The 16,243-nt window shown below is 34.7% G+C and overlaps 1 long non-coding RNA gene across 5 annotated transcripts; it reads right to left on the bottom strand.

Annotated features, from left to right (window-relative positions):
• Window positions 1-6,688: 6,688 nt before the first annotated feature.
• On the bottom strand, window positions 6,689-14,248 carry LOC145091698 (uncharacterized). Of its 5 annotated transcripts, XR_013702255.1 has the most exons (5): window positions 13,795-14,248; window positions 13,661-13,720; window positions 13,330-13,408; window positions 7,271-7,528; window positions 6,689-7,184 (listed from the first exon to the last, which is right to left on the bottom strand). It is a non-coding gene; the product is annotated as an uncharacterized LOC145091698 (long non-coding RNA). The 5 variants fall into 5 exon arrangements; XR_013702254.1 differs by lacking the exons at window positions 6,689-7,184; window positions 7,271-7,528 and adding an exon at window positions 7,551-8,594; XR_013702252.1 differs by lacking the exons at window positions 6,689-7,184; window positions 7,271-7,528 and adding an exon at window positions 7,552-8,605.
• Between the last annotated feature and the right edge of the window lie 1,995 nt (window positions 14,249-16,243).

Below are 16,243 nucleotides of genomic sequence, written 5' to 3' on the forward strand. Positions count from 1 at the left end.
TCAGTTCTTCTGGTAGTTCGAGTTTGTAAGCTTGGTTCCCAATTCTCTGAAGAACTTTAAATGGTCCAATAAACATTGGACTCAACTTTCCCCTTTTACCAAATCTTATAAGTCCCTTCCACGACGAGACTTTAAGCAAAACCGAATCTCCAATTTCAAAAGTCATCGGTCTTCGCTTCTTGTCAGCATAGCTCTTTTGACGATCCTGAGCTGTTAACATTCTTTCCCTAATTATTTTCAACTTTTCAGCAATTTGATGAACCATCTCGGGACCCATAAACTGCTTTTCTCCAGCCTCAAGCCAACAAGACGGCGTACGACACTTTTGTCCATACAAAGCTTGATAAGGTGCCATCTTAATGCTCGAGTGGAAACTATTATTGTAAGAAAACTCTACCAATGGTAAATGTTCATCCCAATTACCTAGGAATTCCAAGGTACATGCTCTCAGCATATCTTCAAGTGTTTGTATTGTTCTTTCACTCTGATCAACAGTCTGCGGATGGTAAGCTGTACTTAAACATAACTTGGTACCCATTTCCTCTTGTAGACTTTTCCAAAACCTCGAGGTGAAACGGCTATCACGATCCGACACAATCGTTAACGGAACACCGTGAAGCCTCACAATTTCCTTCACGTAAGAATTTGCAAGCTTCTCCATAGACCATTCTCCTTGGCTGCTATGAAATGCGCACTCTTAGTGAATCGATCAATGACCACCCAAATCATGTCGTGACCATTCTTTGTTCTGGGCAGCTTAGTGACAAACTCCATAGCAATGTCTTCCCACTTACCCATAGGCACAGGCAATGGTTCTAAACTCCCGTACGGTTTCTGATGTTGTGTCTTGACTCTCGCACAAGTCACACACTCGGCCACATACTTTGCAACATCAAGCTTCATCGTCGGCCACCAGTAGTAGGGTTTCAGGTCCCTATACATTTTAGTGCTACCGGGATGAATCGAGTACATGGTTTTGTGAGCTTCTTCCATCAGAAGATCTCTGACTCCTCCTGTCTTAGGTATCCAAATCCGATCTTGGAACACCTTCAGTCCATGACTGTTTATACCGAACACTAACGTTTTACCCAAACGTTCCTCCTTTCGGTCATTCTTCTCAGAAACTTCCTCTTGAGCTTTCTTTATACTCTCCACAATAGTCGAGACAACTTCAATTCTCAACACTCTTGACCTTTTCCTTTCAAGATTGACTTTCCGACGGAGAGCATCAGCAACAACATTAGAGTTACCGGGATGGTAAAGTATCTCGCAGTCGTAGTCTTTAAGTAATTCTAGCCAGCGTCGTTGCCTCATATTCAATTCTTTCTTATTAAAGAGATATTGGAGACTCTTATGATCAGTGAAAAGTTTGCGCTTCGTGCCATAGAGGTAATGCCTCCATATTTTCAGAGCGAAAACTATCGCTGCCAACTCCAAATCATGAGTCGGGTAATTCTTTTGATGATCCTTCAGTTGTCGAGATGCATATGCTATCACCTTTTCTCTTTGGGTCAAAACACAACCCAATCCAACCCCAGACGCATCGCTATAAACAGCGAAGTCTTCAACTCCATCAGGTAAAGAAAGTATCGGTGCCTCGCATAGCTTCTTCTTTAGCTTCTCGAATGCTTCTTTATGCTTATCACTCCAAGCATAGGTAGCTCCTTTGTGGGTCAAAGTTGTTAATGGAGTAGCAATCGAAGAAAAGCCTTGGATAAACCTTCGGTAATATCCGGCTAATCTTAAAAAGCTTCGGATTTCCGTGGGACTTTTCGGTTGTTCCCACTTCATCACAGCTTCAATCTTTGCTGGATCAACCATTATCCGTTCTTGGTTGACCACGTGACCCAAGAATTGGACTTCATGAATCCAAAAATCACATTTGGAGAACTTTGCATACAGCTTCTCCTGCTTCAAAACTTCTAACACTTCTCGCAAGTGTCTGTCATGCTCCTCCTGGCTTTTCGAGTAAATTAGAATGTCGTCTATGAACACTATCACGGATTTATCAAGGAACGGATTACAAACCCTATTCATTAAATCCATGAATGCTGTCGGAGCATTGGTTAGTCCAAACGACATAACCAAGAACTCGTAGTGTCCATATCTAGTTCTGAATGTAGTCTTCTCGATATCTTGCTCTCTTACTTTTAGCTGATGATATCCTGACCTAAGATCGATCTTCGAGAAATAGCTCGAACCTTGCAATTGATCAAATAGGTCATCAATCCTCGGCAACGGATATCTATTCTTTATTGTTGCCTTATTCAGCTCCCTGTAATCAATGCACATTCTCATACTTCCATCTTTCTTCTTCACAAATAACACCGGAGCTCCCCAGGGCGATGAACTAGGTCTAATGAAACCTTTGTCCAATAACTCTTGAAGTTGCATCATCAGCTCCTTCATCTCCGTCGGTGCTAATTGATAAGGTGCTTTTGCTATTGGCGTGGTTCCTGGTAACAAGTCAATTCTGAACTCCACTTGTCTATCAGGTGGTAATCTAGGAAGATCTTCGAGAAATACTTCCGGATAATCACACACCACTGGAATAATCTGCATCACCTTCTTTTCCTTCTTAGCATCAATCACGAATGCTAAATATGATGTACATCCCTTGGTCAAACACTTTCTGGATTTCATTAGAGAAATGATTCCAGAATTTACTCTGCGTTTGTCCCCGTACACCATAAACGAATCTTTCCCAGGCGGGTTTACTTTAACTATCTTCTTCTTGCACAATATTTCAGCATCACTGGCGCTAAGCCAATCCATTCCCAACACGATGTCGAAACCATTAAGTTCGATAGGCAATAATTCCTTGTGAAACTTATTCCCATTAAGGTCGATTAAGATTTTTTTTCATACGATGGCTAACAGGTACAAACTTGCCACTAGCAACTTCGACTAATAAAGCAGTATCTAGTCTATCAACAGGAAAAGCTAGCTTTCTACCAAACTCATGCGAAATAAAGGAGTAGTTGGCTCCAGAATCAAAGAAAATTTGAGCAGGTAATTCTTTTACGAGAAAGGTACCTGAAGTGACATCAGCTTCATCTTTTGCGGCCTCAAGTGTCATCTGGAAGGCTCTCGCCTTTGGCTTTGGTGGAATGTTGGGCCTAGCTGCCTCCTTCTTCTTCGGACAGTCTTTCAAAATGTGTCCCTTTTCATTGCAACCAAAACACATCCTTTTGTTGTTCGGACACTCATTGGCAAAATGTCCAACTTTTCCACACTTGTAGTAGGTTACATCCTCGCTACATTTCCCAAATTGCTTTTTCTTACACTTATCACACCACTTCGCTTCGCCTCCTTTTCCTCCAAACTTTTTCAAATCAGATTTCGAAAATTTTCTTTTCTTACCGGAACCAGATGTTCCCTTAAACTTTCTCTTCTCACCAACCTCAACCTTGTCGGTGGTTCTCCCCTTAATCATGTTCTCAACAGACTTGGCAGCCCAGATAGCTGCCTCTAGAGTATGTGCCTGACGTACTGGCACCTTATACTCCCATGGGAGTCCCTTCGCATACCGGTCCACCTTTGTCAGCTCGTCTGGGACGATACGCAAGGCAAACTCCATCTTATCGGTGAAGTTATTGGTGTATTCATCAACTGACATGCTGCCTTTCGTCAATGCCAAAAACTTATTCTCTAACTCCAACAAATTTTGGGCCGAACAGAACTTGCGTTTGAACTGCACCAAGAATTCTGCCCATGTCAATTGCAGTGGCTCATTAGGGCTCAAAGTCTTCCCTAGAGTGTTCCACTAACGAACGGCTCCACCTCGGAATTGTCGCACTGCATAGATAGTCTGCAACTTGCCTCTGCAGCCACATGTCATGAAAGCTAACTCCATTTCGGAGATCCAATCCATAACTCCAATCGGATCCTCCTTTCCATTGAAGGTCGATGGTTTGCAAGTTAGAAAGTCCTTGTACTTGCATCCCATTCCATCATTCCTTCCATCATGGTTGTTTTGCCTAACTATCGGTGGGTTGGCTTGACCAACAGACCCACTGAAGTTTCCACCTTCCGAGTGCCCTTCATTTAATTCAGGCTCTTCCACACGAATTGACAGTTCTTCACGATTTTGTTGAAGCAACCGTCTAGTTTCATCCATCTGACGATCCAACATCGTTTGAATCATCATTTGCACACCAGCCATGGTTATTGGCTCAGGTGCTGCTGCTACGACATGTATTTGTTCAATCACTGGTGGTTGATTCCTGTTTTCATCAGCATTTCCAACTCCACTTCTTGTTCTCACCATTTTGATCTACACACCGAATAAGGTGAAATTAGATCCTCATTCACGATAGATATTCAAATCATCCTTATCACTCCGAAAAGTTTACATGCTAGTTCTAATATCATAGACGCACGCTTAGAATCCTACACACATAAAGTTTCTAGATCCATTTGGCAACAGACCATAGATCCGAACAAATTATATCATCTATGGCAACATATAACATTTAGCACATAAAGCATTTTAGGAAACTTTCCTAAAATAAACTAGTGCTCGTGTCTAAAATATCACAGACACACATCTCAAAATTTCACTTAGCATTCTAAGTTTAAGTCTAGAAATCCTACAACTTCCTAGTTCGCTTAAACTAATGCTCTGATACCAACTGTGACATCCCCTAAATATCGGCCAGAAAAGACCGATTTTCATTTATGCTTTTAAAATAATTTCAGAGTAAATCCTTTTGATTTGAAAGAGTTGCGGAATTTGTTCCCAAAAACAAAACATGATAAAACAATGTTTACTAAAGCATTTCATAAAAGAAATGTATTTTCATTATATAGTCAAAACTCGGGGTGTCATGTTCCGATACAGACCAATAAGCATAAACGATAACATTACAAGTCATTCAACAAATATATACATATACAGACTTTTAAACAAAACAACTTGATGGTTCGTCCATCTTATGCCCTCGCGCCACTTCCTGTAATACAAATAAAACTGAGTGGGTCAGGCTTGGGAGCCTGGTGAGCATATAGGGTTTTCAACCCACAATAAATAATTATATTTAATTCCACCAACCAACAATAACCCAATTACCCATTCCCGTTATTCTCACTTTATGTCCCTAAAATAACTAACACAAGGGACCTAGTCTAAGAATATTTCATCGGGGCGACAACACATGCTTCGGGGGTTCCTCAGCAATATAAGTCAAATAAGGCAACCATGAAGGGGATGGAGTACAGCGAATGAACACCCGAGTTCATTAACACCTACAGGTGGCGAACCTGCTAATGTTTCCACAAGACTATCTAGAAAAGTCCGTGGTCGTCATCTAAACTCCGCTAAATGACTAAATCAAACAACAACGAGGCCTCTCATCTATTTATTACACACCAACTATCTACCCATGTTCTACCCAACATATTAGCAGATAAAAATATACATTTTTATACATAGTTTAAAAACCTGTATAGCATGCTTTAATCAATACATATTCCACATAACAGATGAGGCACACACACACATAACACGTATTTCATAGAGAATAATCATATCTATGAGATAGAAGAAAGTGAATACACATTCACACATATAAACAACAATATACTTAATACACTCAAACCATACTTGTATTATTATCGTGTTTATGAAAGGTAGTATACACTCACTTGATCAGAAGATGATCGGACAACACTACGACTTGCAGAAGTAGTAATTCTCAGCAGATCTGGAAGATCTCTACAAAAATCGAACTTCTCGCGGGCAGAGCTTTGGCTCGGGAACCGCACTTCTCGGGATCTCGGGACTTGCTTCAGGACTCGGGAATATTATCGGGGCTTCGGGGTACTTCTGGCATGCAAATCGATGCAAAACGGGAGAGAGAAGAGAGGAAAATAGCAATTGAGTCGGCTGCCCTCACTTCCTATTTATAAGAGGCTGGAGCCTCGGAGTACACGGGGCGTACTGCAGTACGCGGGGCGTACTGCTCCGAAACGTCATTGCTTACGTATCTGAAGTGCTCGAGTGCGAGTGTCGACATTCCTCGGTGTACGCGGGGCGTACACGAGTACGCGGGGCGTACTTCGGATGACTCCTCTTCGGATAATGCCGGATTTTCCAATTAAATTTAAATACAAATTATTTAATAAACTTCGGAAATTCATATCTTTTTAATACGAACTCCGTTTTCGACGTTCTTTATATTCACGCGAAGGTGAGACTACGCTCTACAACTTTCGTTTAGACTCCGTCGGCTAATTTTAACTTTATTTTTATTATTTGTTTTTAATAGGCCGGGACAAAAAAACTTCGTTATAAATTCATAACTTCTTCGTTTGACGTGCGTTCTCGCCTAACTTTTCATCGCTTCGATACCAACAACGAGACCTTCGATCCTCGTTTAGATTGCTTCGGCTAAAAACCGCTCGATCTCAAATTGAGTATTTCGGGCTGCACATCGCTAAGCCGAAACTTCGATAAATCATAACTTCCTCATACGAAGTCAGATTTGGGCGTTCTATATATATTCGGAAACCCCGTTTCAACTACTACAACATTAACCAAAGATATCAAGTTTATTTTACACTTAAATTTTGATGCTTATTTTTATTCTTAATTAATCAAACCACATAATTAAGCAATTAAGCACAAAACACATAATACTCAAATAATACACTCTTATTATTTCAAAACGGGTTACAAAGGTTAACCTAGACTATTACATTGCTAAAAATGGCAAGCCCGGAAACACAGGCGTTACATTTTCCTTAAGAGAGACAATAGAGCACTTTTGAAACTGAGAAACATTTTTTGTTTGATTGCAAAACGTTTATATTTTAATATTACTCAGCTTCATTTGGATTGTGAAACTGGTAAGGGTTTGCATAAAATGATTTTACCTTTTCTTGAGTTAAAGGAAGATGAAATTGATGCTTTATTTTGTACCCATATTAAGTACATCTTGGTCATTACCTAAAGACATTAAGCCTATTCTAAAGGGTATTCAGGGATACATAAATTGTAGTAAAGGGTTTGCTCAGTTTTGTACCCTAGTTCTCGAACCATGACATCAAACTCATGAACTGAAAATAAATCAGCGTCAACATCATCTACATATGCTATAATACCATCAATGTATATCCTCCAGGTGCTTTGGTGAAGATACCAATGTAGTGTATCTGCAATGTGAAATAGTTGTCATCTCCTTCTGCAAACACAAAAAAAGGGTAAAATAAATGATATCTCTACATGAACACAATCAACGAAAAAAAATAATTTTTTGTAGCATCATACCGTATCTTTTTCCCAAATCCTGTACGGTTGCGAATTTTTCTCGCAAACACCATATTGACAGCACCATTGCGATTCCTTCTGCTTAAACCCTAAATCCTAATTTTTATTCTTGCTTCTAAGATGGAAATGGTGTGATGATTACAATTGTAACAGGGTATGTTCTTAGGAGAGGGACGGGTTGTGGAGTTGACGTGCAAACAATATATAATCATGTCGTATTAAATAATGAAGGTTACAAGTGAAAGGACAAAACCGCCCCTGCAATATAATATTGAAAAAAGAGTTAAGGGCTAAATGGTAACGAAGTATGCCGGAAGGACTAAACATTAAAATTTTGGAAACCACAGGGATCATCTGTGAGGTATTCTAAAATTAGGGACCAAACTTCAGATTTTATAAAACCATATGGACCATTTATGAAGTATTGTCCTTTAACAGTTGTTATGTTAAGCTCTTATCTATGCCTTAATAGCTTATTATTTGGAAATAAGATCAAGAGTCAAAACATAAGTTAACAATTAACTAACGGAAAGCATTTGCTTAACTAATCATATAAGTTTTTCGTTACCTAATCTAGTATGTCTAAAGTACTTATCACTGTCCCGAAAATACATGTAGCGTAACAGAAATGGTATGTCATCAAACAGTTCGATTAGCAGTTCTATCAATCTAGACTTTTCAGTTTAGGTTAAATCAGTTTCGATTCCGTCCTGGTTCCGGAACCAAACACACCCATATATAATTTTTTACTACAAACTGTTTAATATTTTCCTTCAATAAATTATTATGTATGTTTCTGAGTTGATGTTAATTTTCTAAGTACTGAACTATAACCTTCACAGCGTATGTTTCCATGAGTATGTGTGATTCCACGTGTATGTATATGTTAATCATATGATACAAGTTCCATATTGTCAAATTGGAAAACCTGAAAATGTTGCAGTAAGAATCTGTAGTAGAAATGTTGCAGAATCACTTGCTATAAAAGATAGAATCTTATCTCTCTCAAAGTCAAAAGGACTTTCAAGTGTGGACCTGGTTCTTCCATACCAATTTGCTCACCCATGATGGATTAAATTCTCATTACAAATAAATTCCCATAAAATGTTATATACAAACAAAACTATGAAGGCGAATTTTTTTATGAACGAAAGACTCGTTTGCTTTGTGCTTATTGTTCTTAATTCCATCTCATCACCATTGATCTCCAGCCCCACCATCACTTTCCACTGTTTCATGATTTTCCCGGACCATGACAAACTTAACAACTCCATCCTTGGATGAAATATTAACGCCGTGGAATAATCAGCACCCATATATTTACCTAAAACAAGGCTGAAACATATAATGATAATGATATTTTTTTTATTTGTTTTACATAAATTGTAGAACATTTTTCTCTTTATAGATATGAAGTCATTGTGCTTAAAAACGTCTTTGTAACTAATAAACAAGGTAAGTATCAATACATGGATCTAATAATATTGCCAAATTTTGCTTACATTTGTATTATATATAATCTTAAACATTATTATTTAAATTTTTTTGCCTTATATATATATATATATATATATATATATATATATATATATATATATATATATATATATATATATATATTAATTGCATATTCCTCTATTTTCGCAAACTCAACATATATATATGGTGGAATCAACATTTTTTAAATTGCATATTCTTCTCTTTTTTGAGATCAAGAGATGATATTTCAAAATCAACCTTAATAAAATATTGAACATACAGCGTAAACCAAGCTATTACCTTGATATTATACAATATGATCAAAAGTTAACTGTTTTCATTAGGTAATAGCTAAATATAAATTATACTACGTATACTAATTAATAAAAACAATAAAACATATTGCTAATTGTTGCAATTTAGGCTTCCAAGGTTCAGAAGCGACCTTATCATCCATGTAAGAATCAGTCAGATTTTTTAACCTTCTCACTCCTTATCGTCATAAAGCTTTATCGCTAAAAAACTTTCACAATTTTCAGGTAACGTCAAGCTTCGGAATATTTAGGTAGCTTTCGTGTTCCTATTACGATTTTCACCAATCAAAATCATTCTTTTGTATTAAACAATTGGTGAAAAGCTCTTGGAGCACTAAAGGACACTACCACTAGCTATGAATACAAGCTAAAGTTGGTAATGACTACAAGGTACGCAAATATATGAAATTTACTTAATAATTTCCAATGACTCATGCAACAGTTTTATTTTCATTTATTGGATATAAATATATTCATTTTTCCCATAGAATCATTTCACATCTAATAAGGGTGCAAACTCTAATTACTAAAAATTACCAAAGCATGAACAGTAACGTTTTGTTAATTGTTAATAACTTTAGTTCTCGCATTTGTAGATCATTATCGATTTTTATCTTCTTAAAAAGACAGGTTCAGTGTTCGAATCCTATTTTTTTTAGGGTAATTAAATAGCACAAAAGACATTCAGTTTACACCAAAATTTTAATTTGAAACTGTATTTTTTTGTCTCAAATTTGACACTGTATTTTTCAATTTGTTACAATTTTGACCACTTGACCGGTCAACCAGATTACATGTTGACGTGGCATGATGACGTGGCATATTGACATTATATGCTAACGTATCAAAATTGAATTTTTTTTCTAAAAAAAACATAAGTTTTCACTTTTTTCGATTTTGATACTAAGTTAAATTTTTCCTTTCAATTTGCACACTATGTTTTTTTGTTCCAAAGCAAACATCATTTTTTTCAATTTTATTCAATGTTAATAATTTTCTATTTGAAACCGTATAAATATTTTTTTAATACATTTAAACAATATAAATACGTTTTTTTTTCAATTAAAAACCATAGTTTTGTATAAATACAATGTTTTTTTTTTTTTTACATTCAAACCATAATTTTATGTATAAATATGTATTAGTTATATAAAAACAATATTTTATATTAAATACGCCACTTTAAAAAGAGTTTGGAGGTTTCGAGTCGTGTTGTCGATCAAAACCTGGATGTCAAGTTTGCAACCCGTGAAATTTTTTACATGTTATTAGTAGATTATAGTTAGTTTGATTCTCATGATATAACTAATGAATATTTATACATTATGTTTTGAATGTTAAAAAAAAAAAAAAAAAAAAAAAAAACTTGTATTTAAATAAAAATGTGGTTTTTAAACGAAAAAAAATATATTTATATGGTTTAAAATATAATAAAAAATTATATTTATACAGTTTCAAATGGAAAATGATGAAAATTGAACAAAATTTGATAAATGATGTTCGATTTGGAACAAAAAACATAGTGTCAAAAATCGAAAAAAAAAATGAAAACTTAGTGTTTTTTGTGGAAAAAATTAAAATTTTGACACATCAGCATATGATGTCAGCATGTCACGTCATCAAAACTGACACGTATTCATGTCACGTCAGCATGTAACCTGGATGACCGGTCAAGTGGTCAGAATAATAACAAATTGGAAAACACATGTCAAATTTGATACGAAAAAAAAACACACGTGTCTAGTTTGAATATTGGTATAAACTGAATGTCTTTTGTGTTTTTGAGGGTTTACTGTTCGAATCATTAGACCCGTTAGTATACATTGAAATAATGTTGTTCTCAGTTAAATTCATCCTTTCTTTTCCCATTACTTGCAACGATTTATAGTTTTATACATAGCGATGATAATAGACTTTGATTATTATTGTTTTCTTTTTATTTTCCTTTTCTTTTGGTTTATCGCCCCTCCACTTTCAAAGTTTGATGATAATATCCTTAGTTTATAAGAATGTTGTATGTGGAATAATTCCTTCTTGAAAGCTAGCCAATCTTGAGTTGGTTTCACTTTCCAATCTTTCCTTTCGATTTTAATTATAAATAAATTATGAATTTGCTTTTTCTTTTACATCATGGTAGATGCACTATTGATAATGCTGTAATATGGTTTCTCTGGGTTACATGCTTAAATGTTGATGATGAAAACTTTGGACATATTCTAAATCTTTAAGCATCTAAAATGGATTAAAAAAAAAAGTATAAAACTGGTAACAAATGATTCATCCATGTATAATATTTCATAATAACCAAGTATAACATCTAAAAATATCTCTACCAATTGGAAAACATGTACTCCAAAGTTCGATTGGTTTTCTTCTGTTGGTATTAATTATAACCCACTAGACCAACAGTATAACTTCAGCAAGGATATAGAGCTAACACTTCACTTTCATATGTTTCACCTTAACTAAATTCATTGGAAAGTTCCACTTTGATATTACATGCATTTTTGCTAGGCATTTAAAACTATAGCAAAAAATAATCTACGTATTATATCAAATTTACCAATTTGCTTTAAAGCAATTTTTATTGTTATAAGAGTAAACTTTTTAAAGTATAATGTCTTATTAAGAAAAAAATAGAAGTACAATGTTAAATTGGGTAGAAATTTCAGTGTACAATGCCTTAATAAGATTTTTATTTTAAAGTACAATGCTGTTATACAAGGAATTGGAAGTTGAACACAATAAGACACAAATAAATGAAATTATGTTGCTATTTCTTGCATTCATCCCAATAAAAAGGGGTAAACTTTGACCTCTAAAGTCAAACAAACATAAACAGTATGGGTGATGGATGTTATGAAAATGCATATACTCATTTTAAAGAATCATAAATAAATAACTATTTATTGATTTTCAGGTAAGTTCATATCTTTATTTCAATAAGACAATAATTGGTGTCGAATCGATTTAATACCTGTTTTCCAAATGTCATTATTTAATAACTACAGAGTTTTTTTTTCCAAAGAAACTGATATGCAATTATAGCGATTACAACATTGCAGTTTTAAAATTCTGATGTTAATCTATTTATTTTACTTACAAATAACAACATAAACAAATAGTTGCAAACATTTCCTTTAATAATTTTCTCTCTGTCTCCATTTGAAACTTTCTTTCACCCACTTAGAAAATTTTCCAAGATCCTCCTACAAACCCAATTAAAATCCAAAAAAAAAAAAACATTTCTTTTTTCCACGAGCTCAAAATCCTCCAAGCATATGCCAGTGTGATACCAAATAAAAAAGAGAAAAGTTGGTGTTCTTACTGGGTTTGATTTTTTATACACGTGTATTTTATTTTTATACAGGTGTTTTTGATTTTTTATTCGTGTGTTTTTTATTTTTATTGGAGGCGTGTTTGATTTTTGAGACAATTTTGCATATTTCCTTATTAAACATCAAAATATATTTGTCCAACATAATACCTAAATATTGTATTTGACTCTAATCCTTTATAATATTAGATTTCCCAAATCTGTTTTTATTTATTTATATATTTTTATAATCCTTTTCTACATTTTAAAATCATTAAAACAGGAAAAAGTAAAATAAATAAATAATAATAATAATAATAATAATAATAATAATAATAATAATAATAATAAATGGACCATATTGCCCCTGCCTTCTAAACCGCAAAAACAGAAAAACTTCGTCAGCCAAGTAACTTGAACTTTAACATCCAAAGCCAAATAGGGTCGCAAAGTGTTTACTTTTTTAGAATAAAAACACATGAAACACAGGTCAAACTTGTACTTGCAGACGCACACAAGACATTTTGAAATATGAAAAAGAAACTTAAAACATTAAAAAAATAAACTTTTGACAAATCCGATATTTTAAAGGATTATAGAGGACAACTACTAGAAAAGTGGGGATTACCGACATACTATTTCAGTCTTTGGTGACAGATATATATTTTCGTCAATAAAATGATTTTTTTAGAAAAAAAAAAACAGTAAAAATAAAAGTCCATTTTTTAAACCACAATAGTACTCCCTTTATTAACCTATTTATAGAATTTAAGATATTGAAAAGATTTTCACGTGTTTTTTTTTTTTTTTGAACGGCAAGATTTTCACGTGTTTACTAGAATCTATCTCCATCTAACAATATTTATAACATATATAAATACTAAACAGTCAAACAAAAGTTTACTAGAGATTTTAACAAAAAGTCAACTTTAGGACTGCAGGGTACTTACTTGAATGTTTCCAAGATTCAACCCCTGATTTTCCAATCCACGAATAGCATGTTTCATATATCATATATGTAGCAGCAGTCTGATTACAGAACTTGTTATTAGATACGAAAGGAACTTGTTATTAGATACGAAAGGACTTTGTTGTAGTTAATTAGTTATAGTTATAGTTAAACCTATGATTTGGATAATTGGCTACCAACTTTTTTCCACCACAAATATTAGAAAATATGAACATGCATAAATCGCTAAAAATCCTTCCTTGATTGCATCATATTATACGAAACCTAAATGTAAGAAAATAACATTAAGGAAGAAACTGAAGTAAGCTTACATTATGCACTTGTCCCGACATGACCTCTGAGCTTCACCACTAATCCCTTTAACCCTCCACCTAAAATTAACAATAACACAAATGATAAATCCTAAAACCAACAACTAAATAATATTAAGTGATGAATGCGTTACCCAAATGGATGGTGGCTGCCGGCGGTGGGAGATCGGAGATGGATCCCGGATGACGATAGTGGCTGACATGAAATTCCGTAAGGATGAGGATGATGGCTGCTTACCTACGGTGGTGGAGCGGTGGTGACAAAGTCTTCCTTGTAGTACTAGAGAGAGAGAGAGAGAGAGAGAGAGAGAGAGAGAGACGAGGCGGAGCGGAGCGGAGCGGTGAGGGTTTGGTGAGCATCGTCTTGCTGAATCGGTGGCAGCAGCTGCGATGAGGCTTTCCAGCGAGGCGGAACACTGGTCGAGGGATGGCGGCGAGGGTGACCGGGGATGCCAATGGCACAGGAAGGAGAAGGAGAAGAATGGGGAAGGGGCGACGTAAGAGAGGAAGAAGATTGAGTGGAGGAAAACTTGAGAAAAAAGAGGGAGTTCAGAAACCTAGCCGATTTAGGCAAGCCGGATGTATTTGATTTTTTGACCGATAAGCTTCCGATCAAAACTTTTAAAAATAAATAAATAAATAAAGTTAAAATTAAAATAATAATTGTCGACGTGTTTTTTTTTTTTTTTTTTTTAAATTTAATCTTATTATTATTATTATTATTATTATTATTATTATTATTATTATTATAAAAATCTCTATTCTAATAAAAGAATAAACTTTCGATCAAAACTTTAAAATGTTGGATTTCACGATCATATAATCATAATCGCTTTAAAACATAATATTTGGGAGCAGCGTCAAAAAGAAGTTTGAAGTCATTGCATCAACGATCCATGGTTTAATCAGATTCATAACACCAAATGGATACGAAACGTACACAACAAATCGTTGGTAGCACCCACATCAACGTTCATGGTAGAAAAGGAAGAAACAACGAAGGGAGAATCAAAACCACTACAAGTTGGATTAAAGGTGGTTGTAATAAATGTGTTAGATCACGTCTTATGATCTGATGAGGCAAACACATGATATGTTGGTCTATCAACGTTAGCGTCTATAAGTCATCAACGCCAGCATCTCAAGTTCAACAGCGTCAGTACTTCAGTATAGTTGTCCGATTGTAATATTTGTATATAAGTTACAGATATAGATAAGTATAGTATAGATCACAGATCCATAATCTTGGTGATAAGGATCTGATCATTAGTATAGATTAGATGAAATCCCTTTAATCAAAGGATATACTTGTATAGATTAGTATATATTGAACATTAGGGTGAAACATTAATGAAAACACGGCTTGGTGTTGTAAACATCTTTGTGACAAACCCGTCTTCTTGGTGAAATGAACAATTTGGAGAACTTCTGTGTTATTTACTTTATGTTGATTATTTTTCTTATATTAGTTTTTTGTTTCTTATTCATACTTGAAGTGTATCCGATCACACACAAACCTTCAATTAGTATCAGAGCAGGTTTGTGATACATTCAAGTAATCATGTCAAACTCTTTGTTCCTAAGTTATTTGTTAGTAACAAGATTCCTCCGTTTGACCAATACAACTTCTCTGATTAGAAATCAAAGGCCATGAAAGTTCTAGAGTTCATGGATTTCGATATGCTCGACATCATCAACATAGGTCCTATAGCTATTGTGCATCAATCATAGATCAATGGCGCATCTGGTAGTAAGTTGAAAGGGAAATTTGTTCCCTGTTATAACATGGAAGAGAAAAGGATTTTGAATCTCTATGTAAAAGCCATAATTGCTATTGGAAAACTCACTTCCTTCTTTTGTCTATCATTTGGTCCAAAACTGCTCAACTGCTCAAGAGATCATGGCCATTTTATAATTTGATTTTGAAAATGAGAACTCTTCATACGATGAAGTTAAGTGTCTCATGGATCGGACCGGTGAATCTCACGCTGACACTTCACATGACAGCGTTGGGATCCTTAACGTTGATTCTCCTCACACTACTAATAACCTCAAGTCAGTATGGGATGATGCATCAACGTATCAGGTAAAAAAATCATGTTAATCTCTCTTTTACTGATAATATCAAAAAAATGGCACGGTCGATCTCTTAAGTTCCAATTTATTGATCTCAAATAAAGAAAAATATTCTCTCAGTCATGAGATAAAGATTCTCAAATAAAAACTCTTTTCTCTAGAAAAAAAAAACTCTTTATATTTAAAAAAAAAACTTTTATCTCGCTTACCAATAATTTTCTTCACATTAAAAAAGAAAAGGTTGTTGATCATGCTAATCGGACTCAGCTTATTTTGAATTTCTGGGCATCCTCTCACTTTAATGTTACAAGAATTATTAATGCTCAGATTCCAGATCAGTGTAAGAAAATTCGTGGAAGTGATATAGAAGGTGATGTTTCTTTAACCAAAGTCGAAACTGAACAAACCTTTTATAAAGCTCACTGCTTAAAGGAAGATTTTAAAAGTATATTTGTGAGTTCGCACTTTATAAATCAAACCCTAATCAATACTCACTGCTCTATTGAT

This window comes from Lactuca serriola, chromosome 3, assembly GCF_051521515.1.
Source record: "Lactuca serriola cultivar US96UC23 chromosome 3, Lser_US96UC23_V15, whole genome shotgun sequence".
Lineage (NCBI taxonomy): Eukaryota > Viridiplantae > Streptophyta > Magnoliopsida > Asterales > Asteraceae > Lactuca > Lactuca serriola.